Source organism: Triturus cristatus, chromosome 10, assembly GCF_964204655.1.
Source record: "Triturus cristatus chromosome 10, aTriCri1.1, whole genome shotgun sequence".
Classification (NCBI taxonomy): domain Eukaryota; kingdom Metazoa; phylum Chordata; class Amphibia; order Caudata; family Salamandridae; genus Triturus; species Triturus cristatus.
In genome coordinates, this window is record NC_140593.1 from 351,098,330 (window position 1) to 351,112,227 (window position 13,898).

General features: G+C 42.8%; 1 protein-coding gene across 3 annotated transcripts in view; it reads left to right on the top strand.

Annotated features, from left to right (window-relative positions):
* ULK4 (unc-51 like kinase 4) overlaps positions 1–13,898 on the top strand; it is a 1,725,799-nt gene that overhangs the window by 843,188 nt on the left and 868,713 nt on the right. The gene's annotated exons all lie outside the window — the stretch shown is intronic.

Here is a 13,898-nt window from a genome sequence, read left to right on the forward strand (position 1 = left end):
AGACCGGTCACTCAAATGCATTGAATGAAACTGAGCCAAGATTGGCAAAATATAATGTTGTTGGCTATTACTGGTGACAGCTCAAAAGCTGGCATTTTGTATAACTTACAACTGTAAAATCAGACACTATGGGGACCCCAAATAGAAGACATAACAGTAGTTTAGTCACAAAGCCATATTACACGGAACTAGTGTGCTTAATTGTGATTCTTCGAGTAGAGGGTGGACCCATCTAAAAAACAAAATAGCAATTGAAACAGCAAGCCTTGAAGACTACATTAAGGTGAGGCTGCAATGAAAAGTGGTTACTTAACAAAACTTTCAGATTTCCATTGCGAGGGTCAGGAGTTAGCCAGGAGCCTGCTATATCTAGAACATATTTGACCTACAAAAGGTTCCAGAAGTACACTGCCAAAAGGTAGGTTCCTAAAGCAAAGGATAACTAACATATTTCTATTGATCTTTACAAGCATCTGAGGCTTCTCTGCCTAGGTTCAGCCTGTGAAACAAGGAAAGCTAATGCGGAGTATATAATGTAAGCTGGCATTACAGAGGTCTTCCATGTTACTTTATGATGTCCAGGAATAGAGTGGCGGACTTAATGTGGTGGAGCATGGAAGGCAATCCGGTACAAAGACAGCCGTTCCAACCCCCACTGACAGTGGCTACAGCGATAACGGACGATTCCACTGTAGGGTGGGGAGCCGTTTTGGAGGAAATGGAGATCATAGGCCTTTGGTCTCCAAAGGTGCACGTTGCATATCAATCTGCTGGAGCTCTTGACAATTCGCCTGGCGCTCAAATCCTTCCTGCCCTCCCTTTGCAGTCAGTCTGTTCAAATCTTGACAGACTGCATGACTGTTACGTGGTATGTCAACAGGCAGGAGTGGGGTGGGGTGGGGCAGGATAGGATAGGATAGAATCTTCTCTTGTCACAAGGCTTTTTGGCTCTGGATTTGGGCAGAATGGCATCAAATCTGGTTGGTAGCCAAGCACCCAGGTGGAGTGTTTGAGCAGACAGTCTCAGTCGGTGTCATCTTGCCGACAATGAGTGGGGGCTTCATCAAGAAGTATTCCAGTGCTTTTTCACGCTTTGGGGCCCTTCTCTAGTGGCTCTCTTTGCCACTTCTGACAGGGCTCACTGCCAGACTTGCTGTGCCCTCCAGAATCATTTGCAGGGAGCACTGGGGGACGTGTTTTGCTTGAGGTGGACATTTTCACTTGACTATGTGTTTCCTCTCATGCCCTTGATATGTTTGTGTTCTGGGGAAGATTCACCTCAACCAGGCTCAAGTCATCTTGATAGACCTGGATTGGCCAAGAAGGGTGGGGCTCTAATACACACCTACCTGTGTCCAGCTCTCAGTCTCCTTCACAGAGTAAAAGACAAACAATTGATGGACCGGTTGCAGAACAAATCTAAACATTCACCCCTAGTCAAGAGATCTGGGATAAATCCATCATTCTTTTGCTCACCATGCCACCCCAGTTTAGACCTGGCCATATGCAAATCAGTCTTGAACCTGTGCCTCATGGGAACAGTTCAGCCTGAACTGCCAAGCCAGGTAATCCCTGGACCGGAAACAAGCATCCTAGGACCGGTTTCGGGGTTTCACCCCTCTTCAGCCAGCATAGCTTGATTCCAGTGGCACAGTGAGCCCAGGACCCACATCTGGGCATACCTGGCGCACTTAGGGCGAGAAAGCAAAAGACACATAATTGATGGACGGAATGCAGAACAAATCAAAACATTCACCCCCTGTCAAAAGATCTGGGTTAAATCCATCATTCTTTTGCTCACCATGCCAACCCAGTTTACAGCTGGCCATTTGTCATCCTTCACAGAGTAGACCTCCTCTTGCAGTCCCAGGGGTAGGTTCTGCACGTTAACCTCCAGTGCCTCCACTTTTATACCTGAAGATTTAGCAAGGCAATTTCTTTACCTTTTGAAGAGCAAGATGTTACCTTATGTGCCTGCAGGCACTACACCAAAATGGTGTCTTTGGGGAGATGGAATAGGCTTGTCAAGTGCTGTTCGGACAACTCAGTAGAGCCTGTTTAGTGCTATTTGTCTGATATGCTGCATTTCTCACTATTGGGGTGTGTAGTGGACACAGGGGTTACTTACCAGCCTTGTCGCCCTTTTTCTGAACCATCTGTCCCTCTTCAAGTCACCCAGTCTGTAGGTTTCTGAAGGGCATCACACAACAAATTGTCCCTCTTAATAATGGTGAATTGGAATCTCTGTCTCGTTCTCATGTTTTTAATGTGTTCCTCGTTCAACCGGTTGCTGTTGCTTACTCTTAAGAACGTTTCTCTTTTAGCCATCAATTTGGCAAGATGTGTTAGCGAGTTGCATGTGTTCTATGTCATGACTCTCTTCCCATATTTCTTTCCTGACAAGTTGGTTTTCAGAACCATGGCTACTTTCATTTCCAAGGTGGTTATGCCCTTTCATTTAGGCCAATCTATCACCTTGCCATCTTTCTTTCCTGTCCTCCATCCTGCGAAAGAGGAAAAGAGGCTTCATAGACTAGACCCCTACATTGATAGAACCAAGGAGTTCAGACTTGATGACCAGCTGACCGTCTGCTATGTAGGCAAAATGAAAGGGACAGCAGTCCACAAGAGGCGGTGTTGAGCTGGATCATTTTATGCATTAAGATATGCTACGCCTTGGCTCACAAGGAACCTCTGGAAGATATGAGGGCCAACTTCATCAGATCAAAATCATCTGCCTCGGTTCTGGCCACAGAGAGCCCCTGTTGCAGAGAACTGGAAAGTGACAAACTGGGCTTCCCTGTACACTTTTACAAAGCATTACTCCTTGGACTCTGGATGTGCAACAGGAAGATCACTTTGGACGTTCTGCCTTCAGGATGTCTTACTTTAACCAGTTATTCACCCTCCTCCTGGTTGGGTTCGGGAATCTATCCAAAAGGTTATTGTAGGTGGCTCGAGGGCCTGACGGAAGTTTGTGAACTGTGGACGCAGGCAGTATAGGGTTTTCAACAATTGTCTTTTATTGCAGGGGCGTCTTGGGTAGGAATTAGGCTTTATAAGTCCCATATACCGGACGGGTCTTTATAAAAAGAAAAATGGACTGGTCTTCGTTAACAAAACAAAATGGCTAAACTCTGGTAGAGGTCTGCTTCTCCCCTCTCAGGACCGTCCTTGGGTTTGAGTTCAGGCTTTCTGTGGGTCTTGCTTCCTCCCGCGTGCTCTAAAAAGAAGGGAAAAGGAAGAACAGAAATACCGGGATTAGCTCACAGTTTTCTTTCTCTGGGCTTATCGTGCTACCACCACCAAACGTTTGTGTAGGGCAAAGGGAACGGGTCATTAAGGAGTGAAGGTATCGTGCTGGGAGTTGCGTCAAGAAACACTAGTGATCTAACTCCCCGTGCCACCCCACCAACCCCACCAGAATGATCCCCTTAGCACCACTTGCCTTGGGCCACGACCCGTGAGCAGGGCCGTGGCGTTGGGACCCGGGGCGTCCTCTCCCTTCTTTAGGCCGCCGAGTTTGTCCGCGGTGTATGTTGCCTCAGGGACCTTTGGATCTCCGTAGTCTCCTCTGCTAGGCAGCTCTCTCACCTCGTCCCGTTCTCCTCTCTTCGGTTCCTCTTTCTCAGCTCCTCCGTTGCTTCCCGCTTTCACGCTGCCACCCCCCTCGGGGTTTGAATCTCCGCCCTTATTCTCCTCCGCTTGTGCTGACGTCCTGACGTCATGCTACCCCAGTGCCACTAGACTGCTGCATTCTCCTGGTGTTTCCCTGGGTTCCCAGCCTCTTTTGTCCCTCTTCCGCTCTGCTGTGCCTTCGACCTCCTCACAGTGAAGAATCTGCAGATAGAAGTATCCATCAAAAGAAAAAATTACTTATCTTCAGTAGCAATCTTTCTGGTGGATACTCTTATCTACCTGCAGATTACTCCCCAAACCGCCGTCTTCCTCATTTTTATGGCTGGCTACTAAGTCGACCATTTTAATAAGGTCCAATTTCTAGGTGTAGTACTGAAGACTTACTTGGCTGATATCGTTCTCATCTGGTTTGCCTCAAAGGCGCATACAAAATGGATAGGAAACTGACATCAGGTCTCTTGGGGAGGCGAGTTTTTTATGGCTTCAGTGAGGTCACAATAACTTCACTTCCGATGGCGAAATGGCCACAGGGCATGGGGAGCTTTTGAAAAGTTTCCGGATTCAGTCTGATACCAGAAATATTCAAAAGGTAAGAAATCTACAGGTTGATAGCGTATTCACCAGAAAGATAGTTATGAAAGTTAAGTAACTTGTTCATCTTGTCATGAACAGTCCCTTCAGTGTCAAGTTTTGTTAGGTTATTAAGAGATATGGCATGGTCAGTGGTGCTTGTCTTATGAGATGATGGGTAAACCCTGTTATTTTCATTTGCCATATTCTGTGTCCCATTCGATACATAAAGCTGGCTTGCTAGAGATGAATGAGGTTATTAGATTCAGTAAAATCCTGTATCTAGGAAAGAGCTACCTGTTTTAGTGGCTTGGTTACATAGGAATGAGGTTAATGTTACAGAGCCGTAAACTTACCTGGTGCCTGTTCTTTGTTGCCGCCAGCACCATCAAGAGAGTCATTTGGGCATCCGGGCCGTGAGAGAGGACGCCGCCCGGGGACCATTAGGCCCAGCAGCCCCAGCGACACACATGCCCCACGTCGCTCACGCAGAGTCAGAGCGCCGGGAGGCGCTTAAGTAGTGCACAGGGCTCTTGCAGCACGGGAGCCGTAAACTTACCTGGTGCCTGTTGTTCTTTGTTACAGCCGCCACCGCCAAGAGAGTCATTTGGGCATTCTGGTCCCGGCCGCGAGAAAGGACGCTGGCCGGGGACCACAAGACCCAGCAGCTCCAGCGACACACACGCCACACGTCGCCCACGCAGAGGCAGAGCGCTGGGAGGCGCTTAAGCAGTGCACAGGGCTCCCGCAGCGCGGGAGCTGTAAACTTACCTGGTGCCTGTTGTTCTTTGTTGTCGCCACCACCGCCAACAGAGTCATTTGGGCGTCCTGGTCCCGGCCGCGAGAGAGGACGCCGGCCGGGGACTACAAGGCCCAATAGCCCCAGAGACACACACGCCACACGTCACCCACACAGAGGCAGAGCGCCGGGAGGCACTTAAATAGTGCACAGGGCTCCCGCAGCTCGGGACGTGCGCGGGCGGGCCCATCTGCTCCCGTCCGAGACCGACGGAGGCAAGGCTGGGCCACCCCCTTCAGAACCTGGTTACGGGACTTTCACACAAGGCCAACGGTAAAAGCTTGATATTGACATTGTTGCATATCACATTATATCCCTGTGATTATATTTTTCCGCCATGAGTAAGAGGAAAGTAGGTCAGGGTGCTACAGGGACCTTTGACGATTTTTTACAGAGGGCAGAATGTGTCCTAATTAAGGAGATTCAACTCACAGAACGCAGGCTATCACTCGAACCCCTCCCTTCCCAGAATAGACTTTTTTTTACCCCATTACTTGTTGAATCTAGTGTAATGACCACTCATGAGGCGGTTTCTCTCCATGCTAGCACGTCACAACGACATGATTCAGAGTATGTGATAGATGATTTCCTTCTATTCCCTCGTCCAGCATGGAGCATAGCCCAGGTCTAAAGTCAATACTAGAGGTCAGAAAGCTAAAGCAAGTACAGATCATACGGCTGAACCACCCCCAAAAAATAGAAAGAGTCGAGGATCATGTAAACAGAACAAACTCGTGCAAAGAACAAATGGAAAGAAAATGAGAACCTCCACAGATGCAAGAGAACCTAACGAGGGCCCCTCTAATGCTACTAATATTACCCCACTTACTGTGACAGCAAAGATTGTGGGCAGCAATCAAGAGGAGAATTTCTGGGGTAGATTGGAGACAATGATAACAGTATTACTGGATCCAATTCTACAAAAAATATCAATGGCAGAAACTAGGCTGACCAAGGTGGAGGAGATGGTAGGCCGTAAACCCTCGGTCCCACCGGCTACTAATTCTAAGTCCAACCCAGGTCCGCCAAATAACAGGGTGAAGGGTAGTGAGGCTGGTCAAGTTGTAAGCTCTTTTGAATCTAGGCAAGTGCAAATTAGGAGTCATCCTAATGATATTACTCCTAGTACTTCTTATATTCCTATTCAAACTGGGCATCTCCTCCCTAAAACAGGTCTTCCAATTGTAGAACTTAGTAATGCAGCTAATACAGAAAGATGGAGTATTAGGCGCTAAGCTGCCTGGAGAGAACGAAAATGAAGATTTTGAGAGAGACATCAACTTTCAAGATCATCGAGGTAAACCTAAATTTGCCCCCCGAAGCAACCCCGTATACGGTTATCTTGACAAATGTACCTCCTCTACCATATAATGCCTTTGAACATTGGTTGACCCTGAGGAACAAGTCATTACACTTCCTCGGTCTAAGGACTGGCATTAAAAATACCCTCTTCCCAGAATTTAAAATGGTACGTAGAATAGGGTGGCTTGGTACCTCGGCAAAAACATTACATGGTGATTGTGCTGTGCTAACCTTTGGTTCACCATCTCTGGTGCGTGCAATTCTGGATAGGGGAAGCACTAGGTCAGTCAACCCTAACAACATCAATATTCTCCCTCTTGGTTATTTCTACCAACCACCAACATAATTTAAATTCTGCTGGCCTCCATTTGAAGGAGGCGATTTTATAGGGAATAGGAAGTCTATAGTTCGGATTCCAGTGAGTAATCGCTTTGATGCTTTGAACCTACTGGAAGATGTTGACTGACTGGCTTTGGGGCCACATGTCCAAGCCAACCCCGTACCTGGTCGTAAGCCCGGACTGACCAGGGTAGGAAACGACTGCCCTTTAGCTCCATTAATGGTTGCCACAGGGATGAGGACTCAGGCACGAAAGCTTTAATTGAGGAAATACTTCCCAACCCTGTGGGCTGTCCAAACGTATGTCAGTTACATCGCGATGTAGCTGAGGATCCACTAGGGGTAGCAATTCCCACTATTGCCTTAGATAGTGGCAAATCAGCTCTTTGTCATATTGCTTCATGGAACATTGCGGGCATTCGTTCCAAGCTAAGCAATCATTTGTGGTGGGACTTTGTTTTACAAATTGATATTTTATGTTTTCAAGAAACATGGTCGAAAGATGCGGTCCATATGAATGGGTATGGGACCTATCATACCCCAGCAATAGACGGTTTGAGTGGGAGGGCCAAGGGTGGTTTTTGCACTTACATATCGAGTGCTTTGAAGATAAAGGAAATAACGATGTGTGCTAACGATCCCTATTATCAAATACTTATATTGGATATAGATGTAAAACATTGTATAGCTCTAACTAATTTATATAATAACATCCCCCAAGCTGAAGTAGGAACTGTTATAAAAAATATTACAAAACTATTGAAATCTACTGGTAAAAGTAAGGCGAAAGACACGATAATATTATTGGCAGGTGATTTTAATTGTGCGCTATGTGCCAATGCTGAGGACAATTTATGCGGGATCCCAATTGAAGAGGGGGTATGTTCATCCCATTTTCGGCATTCTGTCCTAGGGGAACCACTAAATGAATGGATTTTTTCCCTTGACTTGGGTTTTGTCAACGGTTTGTGCCCAGTACCTGTCTCCATGCCCTGGACTTTTAGTGGTAGGGGCCTATTTTCTACCATAGACTATGTTTTAATGTCAAGTAACTATGCGCATAGTCTCTGCTCATTTTATGTCTCAGAGATCTCCCTTAGCGATCACTTTTCTCTGTGCTTGTCAATTATGCTAACCTCAGGTAAAATGGTTAAACCAAGCACAAATGATCAGTTGTTAGAAAATATAGCAATTGGGAGTGTAAACGGTTTTTCTCTGCGCTGGTCCATAGTAGATCATGCAGCGATAATTAAGACAGTGGTGGATAGATGTAAACTTGCCATTGAGACATGTTTGTCCGAAACAGCCGCCCCAGATAATATTTTAGCCTCATTCCTGGTGATATCTCAAACTATAAAAGAATTCCTTCTCGGACGTAAAAATAGTAATCAACATCTGAGTGGATGGTTTGACTCCAGGTGTACGCAAGCATATTCTCACCTAAAAAGGGAGTTACACAAATCCCTAGAAACATGGTCGATCTGAAGACTGCTAGATGGGATTACAAAGAAGCAATTAAGGCTAGGAAAAATACCTTGAAGAAGAAGGCATGGGAGGCATTACATACAGCCTCAGTGGCGGATGATAGTTTGGCATTTTGGAAGGCTGTCAAAACACCTTTTCTCTCATCTGAGGCTAGCCCAACCATTGAAATAGCTATTAGTGAGGATCAATGGATTGAGCACTTTTCAAGAGTATATAATGGTGAGGGAAATCCTGACATGACTGGTAGTAATGCTCAGGAGGACTATAACTTGAACTTACCTCATCTTTACTCTGACCGGTCGTTCACTCTAGATGAAGTGGAGCGGACACTATCCAAAAGTCTGGGAGGGAAGGCCCCTGGACCAGATGGGGTCCCTGTAGATTTGTTTAAATCAAATATTTCTCTGTGGGGGCCCATCATAGCACAGGTGATTACTGCCAGCTGTAGCACCTCTTTTTTACCTACCTGTGTAGAATCCACCATTGTGCCCATTTTTAAAAAGGGGTGTAGGCAGGATCTGGGATGTTACAGGCCTGTTTCTTTACTTGATGCCGTAACAAAAGTAACAGGTGGAATAATTTTGAAACGCCTCCAGGATTGGGCCGAGGAAAACTCTGTCCTGTCTGACCTGCAGTACAGTTTCCGTGCTGGTCTCAGAACGATCGAGCAGGGCTTAAATCTGTCAATCCTGGTGGGGAAATACACGAGGGCAAAGCAGGGGAATCTATTTTTAGCTTTTGTGGATCTCACAGCCGCATATGACTGTGTGATTCACAGTAAACTCTGGTCAATTTTAGAGGACATGGGGGTTGAGGTTCAGATTATTTATTTTCTTAAGCGTCTTTATAGTGATGCCAAGGCACGTGTGCGCTGTGGATTGAAGGGTGAGTGTTCGGCTGCATTCCCGATCAAGAGCGGGGTCAGGCAAGGCTGTGTCTGGTTTCCTTTTCTTTTTAATCTTTACATTAATGGTCTGGGGGACGCCCTTCTTAAAGACAGTAAAGATTTTCCACAAGTGGGAGGACGTCCAATACCAGCGCTCCTATATGCGGACGATGCGGTGTTGATGTCCCGTACACACTGTTGTCCTTCAGAGGGTGTTAAATAGCTTCTCTCACTTTATTAGAAATCTTGGCCTGAGAGTAAACTCCTCAAAGACCTTTATCATGCACTGCGGCCTTGGTATCAAGAAACCTAAAGACATGTTTGTTGCAGGGCAGAAGATTGGGGCAACTAAAAAGTTCCCATACTTGGAATTCTTTTTGCCCACAATGACACCTGGGTACAAGCCGCTTCAGCAAAAAAGTTGGTACTCCTAAGAACAACAACAGCTCTAACTACCTTTGCTAGAGAGCTGGGAAAAAGACCACCAGAGGAGCTTATTAAGATCTATAAGGCGCAGTGTGTTTCATCTGCAGTATATTGGGCTGAAGTCAGGGGGTTCACTGATCTTCTTTCAATCCAACAGATAGAAAATTCCTTCCTAAGATATATTTTATCAGTCCCGAATAGCACCTCATCATGTATATGTCACGCGGAGCTGGGACTCCCCTTCATCTCTGATTTAATAAAGCTTGAGCCTGTACTTCTTTGCCATAGGCTATGGACCAAAGAAGAGGCTAAGTTAAACAGGGATATATTATTAGATGTGTTAAAATTGGAAGGGGTTTTGAAAATTCCATGGATAAAATATGTCGGTAACTTTTTAAAAGACCTTGGTCGTCTAGAGTACTATACTAACCCCCTAACAATTCGACAAATAACAAGGAAAGAATTGAGAAAGGAGAGTCTTTTGTTGTTGGATTCCATCAGAATGTCATCTGACATATTAAAAACTACTGTACTTCATAACCAGTTGATTTTAATTACTTTTAACATTCAACACCATTTAACTTTTGTACCTGGAGTTTGATAGATTTTTATTAACTAGATTCAGGCTAGGGGTATTTCATAGACTAGTTACTTTGCCTAAAATGAACAGTTGGTCTCAACATCTCCTTCTTTGCCCTTGTGACAATAACTCCAATCAATCTACGATTCATGAAATGTTGTTTTGTAAATTTTGTACTCACTTAAGGAGACTGTACTTGGCACCAGTTTTAAAAATGTTTGAACTTCATCAATGTCGGCCTGCTTTACTCGCATTACAACAGCTTGAAAATGCGCACAGCACTTTTAGAATAGTAACTTATTTGAAGAAAGTCTTGCGACATAGGAATTGTTTGTCTACTTAATCCTTTTTTTTGGATAAAGTACTTGTGAGTTTAATAACGTTTTAACTTTACAATATATTATGTATCCTGTTTATATTGAGATGATACTCTTATTATTTTAGACTATGTATTGATGTGTTTTTTATACTGGTATGGTATTTTTAATATTGTAAATCATGTACTGACGTGTTCTTTTCCTATGTGCTTTTATGATTGTCTTATGTAGCAAACGAATAAAGCTTTCTTGACTGACAGTGCTTTCGAGGAGCCAGATATTGTTTTTTAAAGTAATTAGGAGAGACATGGCCTGATGAATATAAAAATTGATTTAATGTCACAATATGCGCTTAAGCAATTTGCTAGGCTTGACATTTGTGTCTGCCTTCACATAGGCGTGTAAGAAGTCATGTGCATCAGAGGTTGTAAGTACTTATTAGAGGACAAGCTCTTGATATAGCGCCCGACAGCTGTTTGTAAGTAACTGCTTGGCTTATGCCAGAATAAACACACAAACCTTCTATTAATCAGCCACATTCATTCTTTGAAGCATACCTCACACACTTACACACATGGAATACAAACACGAAATACACAAGACACCTTAGGGCACCTGTAGCAACAGTTGTCCTGAATTAGAATGCTTTTGAGAAATGGGATCAGGAAGAAATCTAAAAGTGCATGATATTTGGGTGTTGGAGAAGGGTACCATAATCCTTCACGTTGGCTTGCAGAGAAAAATCTTGTGAACCCCCCCCCTTATAGAGGCAGTAATATTTTGCTTGATAATATTTACATTTGAGTCAGAATGGACATACGCACGCTTAGAGAAACAATCTGAAGAGATACGGACCAGGATAATATTAAAGCTTCGCAAAACGTATTTAAAAATATTGCCCAATTGCAATGATAGTATTTAATTTATTTGATTTATTATATTATTAGTTAGACACTTACAACATTAATAAAATAACATAAGTAGTGCAAAGGTACTACACAATAGTTAATAGAAAGAAGTTCGGTTTGTTAATCCACCTCACTAGATTTGATTCCTCGATGGTCTATCCAAGCCATTTAGTTCCTCCGTATCCTTTGTCCAGTTCCTGCTGAAGTCTTCATTTGGATCAAAAGTGGCTCCCTTTCAGAGCGAGGCCTGCCCTGTTTTGAAGCAGAGCTTCTGAACTGAGTTTTATTCTAAGGTCCTTTTCAAGATACCAGTGAGCACAGGCAGAAGATTATGATTTGATACTTCTGTTTAGGAGGGTACAAATTCACCGTTTGCCCTAGTAGTTGCTTGTTGTCCAAACTTATATGGTTTTTGAATAGTAGAAACAGGCATGAGTCCAAAACAGGGGCCCCATTCACAATAAGTATGAGAAATAGCACGTCTATAGTAATACTTCACATGCTAAAAAATGCAGTTCACAAAGATGTGCGGAGATTGCTTCTAACTGTTCTAGTCCTTATGCACGGGATTCTTTGCTACAATGGTAGTGAAATATACACACATAAATGTCGGTTTTTGATGTAAATATGAGCATGACAAGGGGGAGTGACAGAAAAATGAGGAACATCTACTACAAAGTTGGAGGAAGAAAGGAGAAATTAAGGACGGGCTCAGACATAGGGACGCAAATGCAAAAACACACCTACAACTCATTGTCAATGGGTAGTAAACTCTATATAAATAGTACCTACAATTCAAAGAGGGCAAGTCATTGGCAATCCACTAAAGTTACACCCACGTCTACCACAGCCCAAACAGGCTCAAATCTATTCCAGCATAGATTTAGAGTAAGTCCCACACTACATATCACAACACACTTCAAAGGTCTTAATCGAGGCAGGGAATATCATTACCTGTAGAAAGACGTACACCTAAAAATATATAAATAAAAAATAAAAATGGTCATATAACTTTAGACATTTCATATATTCTCATACAACATATTGTACAAATGTAATATATAAATCAGAAGAAAGAAATGTAAAAATGATACTTATAAATGCATATATTGTAGAAACCTGTACAGATCAGGTTATTAAAATGTACAAATAAAATGTTAAAACATAAAAATTAAGTGAATGTTAATATTGGTGATACAACGTGTGATTTATTAATCACACATTTACATATAACTAATGCAAATATTGGTGATATAATGACATTTCATGCATCCTCATACATCACACTTGTACAAAAGTAATAAACCAGATTAAAGTAATGTAAAAATATTAGTCTTATAATTGCATATATTGTAGACACCTGCACAGATCATAGTATTAACATGTGTAAATAAAAGGAAGATAAAAAATTTAATTAATGTAAATATTAGTGATTTAACGTGTGAGGTTGTATGCACCCATATACTTCATATTGTACACATGGTAATAAAAATGATACAATTTATGAAATAAATTTTATGTGGAAAAAATAGTCCTTTAACTATACTTTGCAGATGCATTTAGAAAACGACTCAGCTCACATCTAACACTAAACTACCCACACTTGAAAGCATACACACGCACAATACAATTGTAGACGGGGTGTGGCTCCCTATCCTCAGGTATCAAAAGTAAAAGAGTGTTGAGCCCAAGGTGTGGCCATTGTTTATGTGCTCCCATTGTTTGTCAGATTTATACTTTCCTCAGGTGATGCCTGTTTTCCCCTCCATAGCTCTAATTAGCTTAATTGAAGTTCGCTGCTTACATCACATAGACCTACAGTTAGTGGATGTATGCCTAAAATACATCCATGAAGTTACTAGCAGTAGCTTTACTGTGTTGTACGTATCCCCACGGGATGGAGACATATACTTCGCCTTTTCAATCTAAATCTCCTCTAATTGCATTTAGGTGGAGCGTCACTCCTATATCTAGTTGTAAACCTACATGTTTGGACATTTCAATACATAGATTTACCTTTGTGAATTGGACCTCATAATTACTTGTTAGCTTCCTTTAACATAAAACTTTTTTTTTTAAACGCCTGTAATCTACCTTATAGGCATTTAAACCGAAGTCATGTGTTAGTGAGAGCAACAATAGATTGTAATTCTGGACATATGACCATCACCAAAGTACACAAAAAGCTAAAATAAATAATGTTTGTAATCGATTGTTTGGTATTCTGTATATTTTGTTATTGAACATGGTGATGATACAGTTGCACGCAGTTAAGATAAGGACTTTAATTCCAACAATCATGAATAGTGTTTTCCCCTTAAGGAACTCAAATGTATATTTGACTTCAAGTGTATTTTATGTTGATTTGTATTCAAAGCGTGCTTGTTTTTGCTTTCTTTGCTATGGCATTACTAGTAAGCTCTGCTTAAACAGCAGTTTCTGTGTGGTGTTCTTCAGCGCTTGATTGTGGTTACAGCTCTTACATTCTATCCCTTTCATTAAACTCTATGCATGCTCTAGATAGGAACTTTGAGAGCTGATGATATATAAACACATTTTTACTTGCCATCAAAATGTTTTGCTATCGGATAAATATAGATCGGAGTTAAGCTAAACCTGTGTTTCTTTCCGGGCAGTAATCTAAACC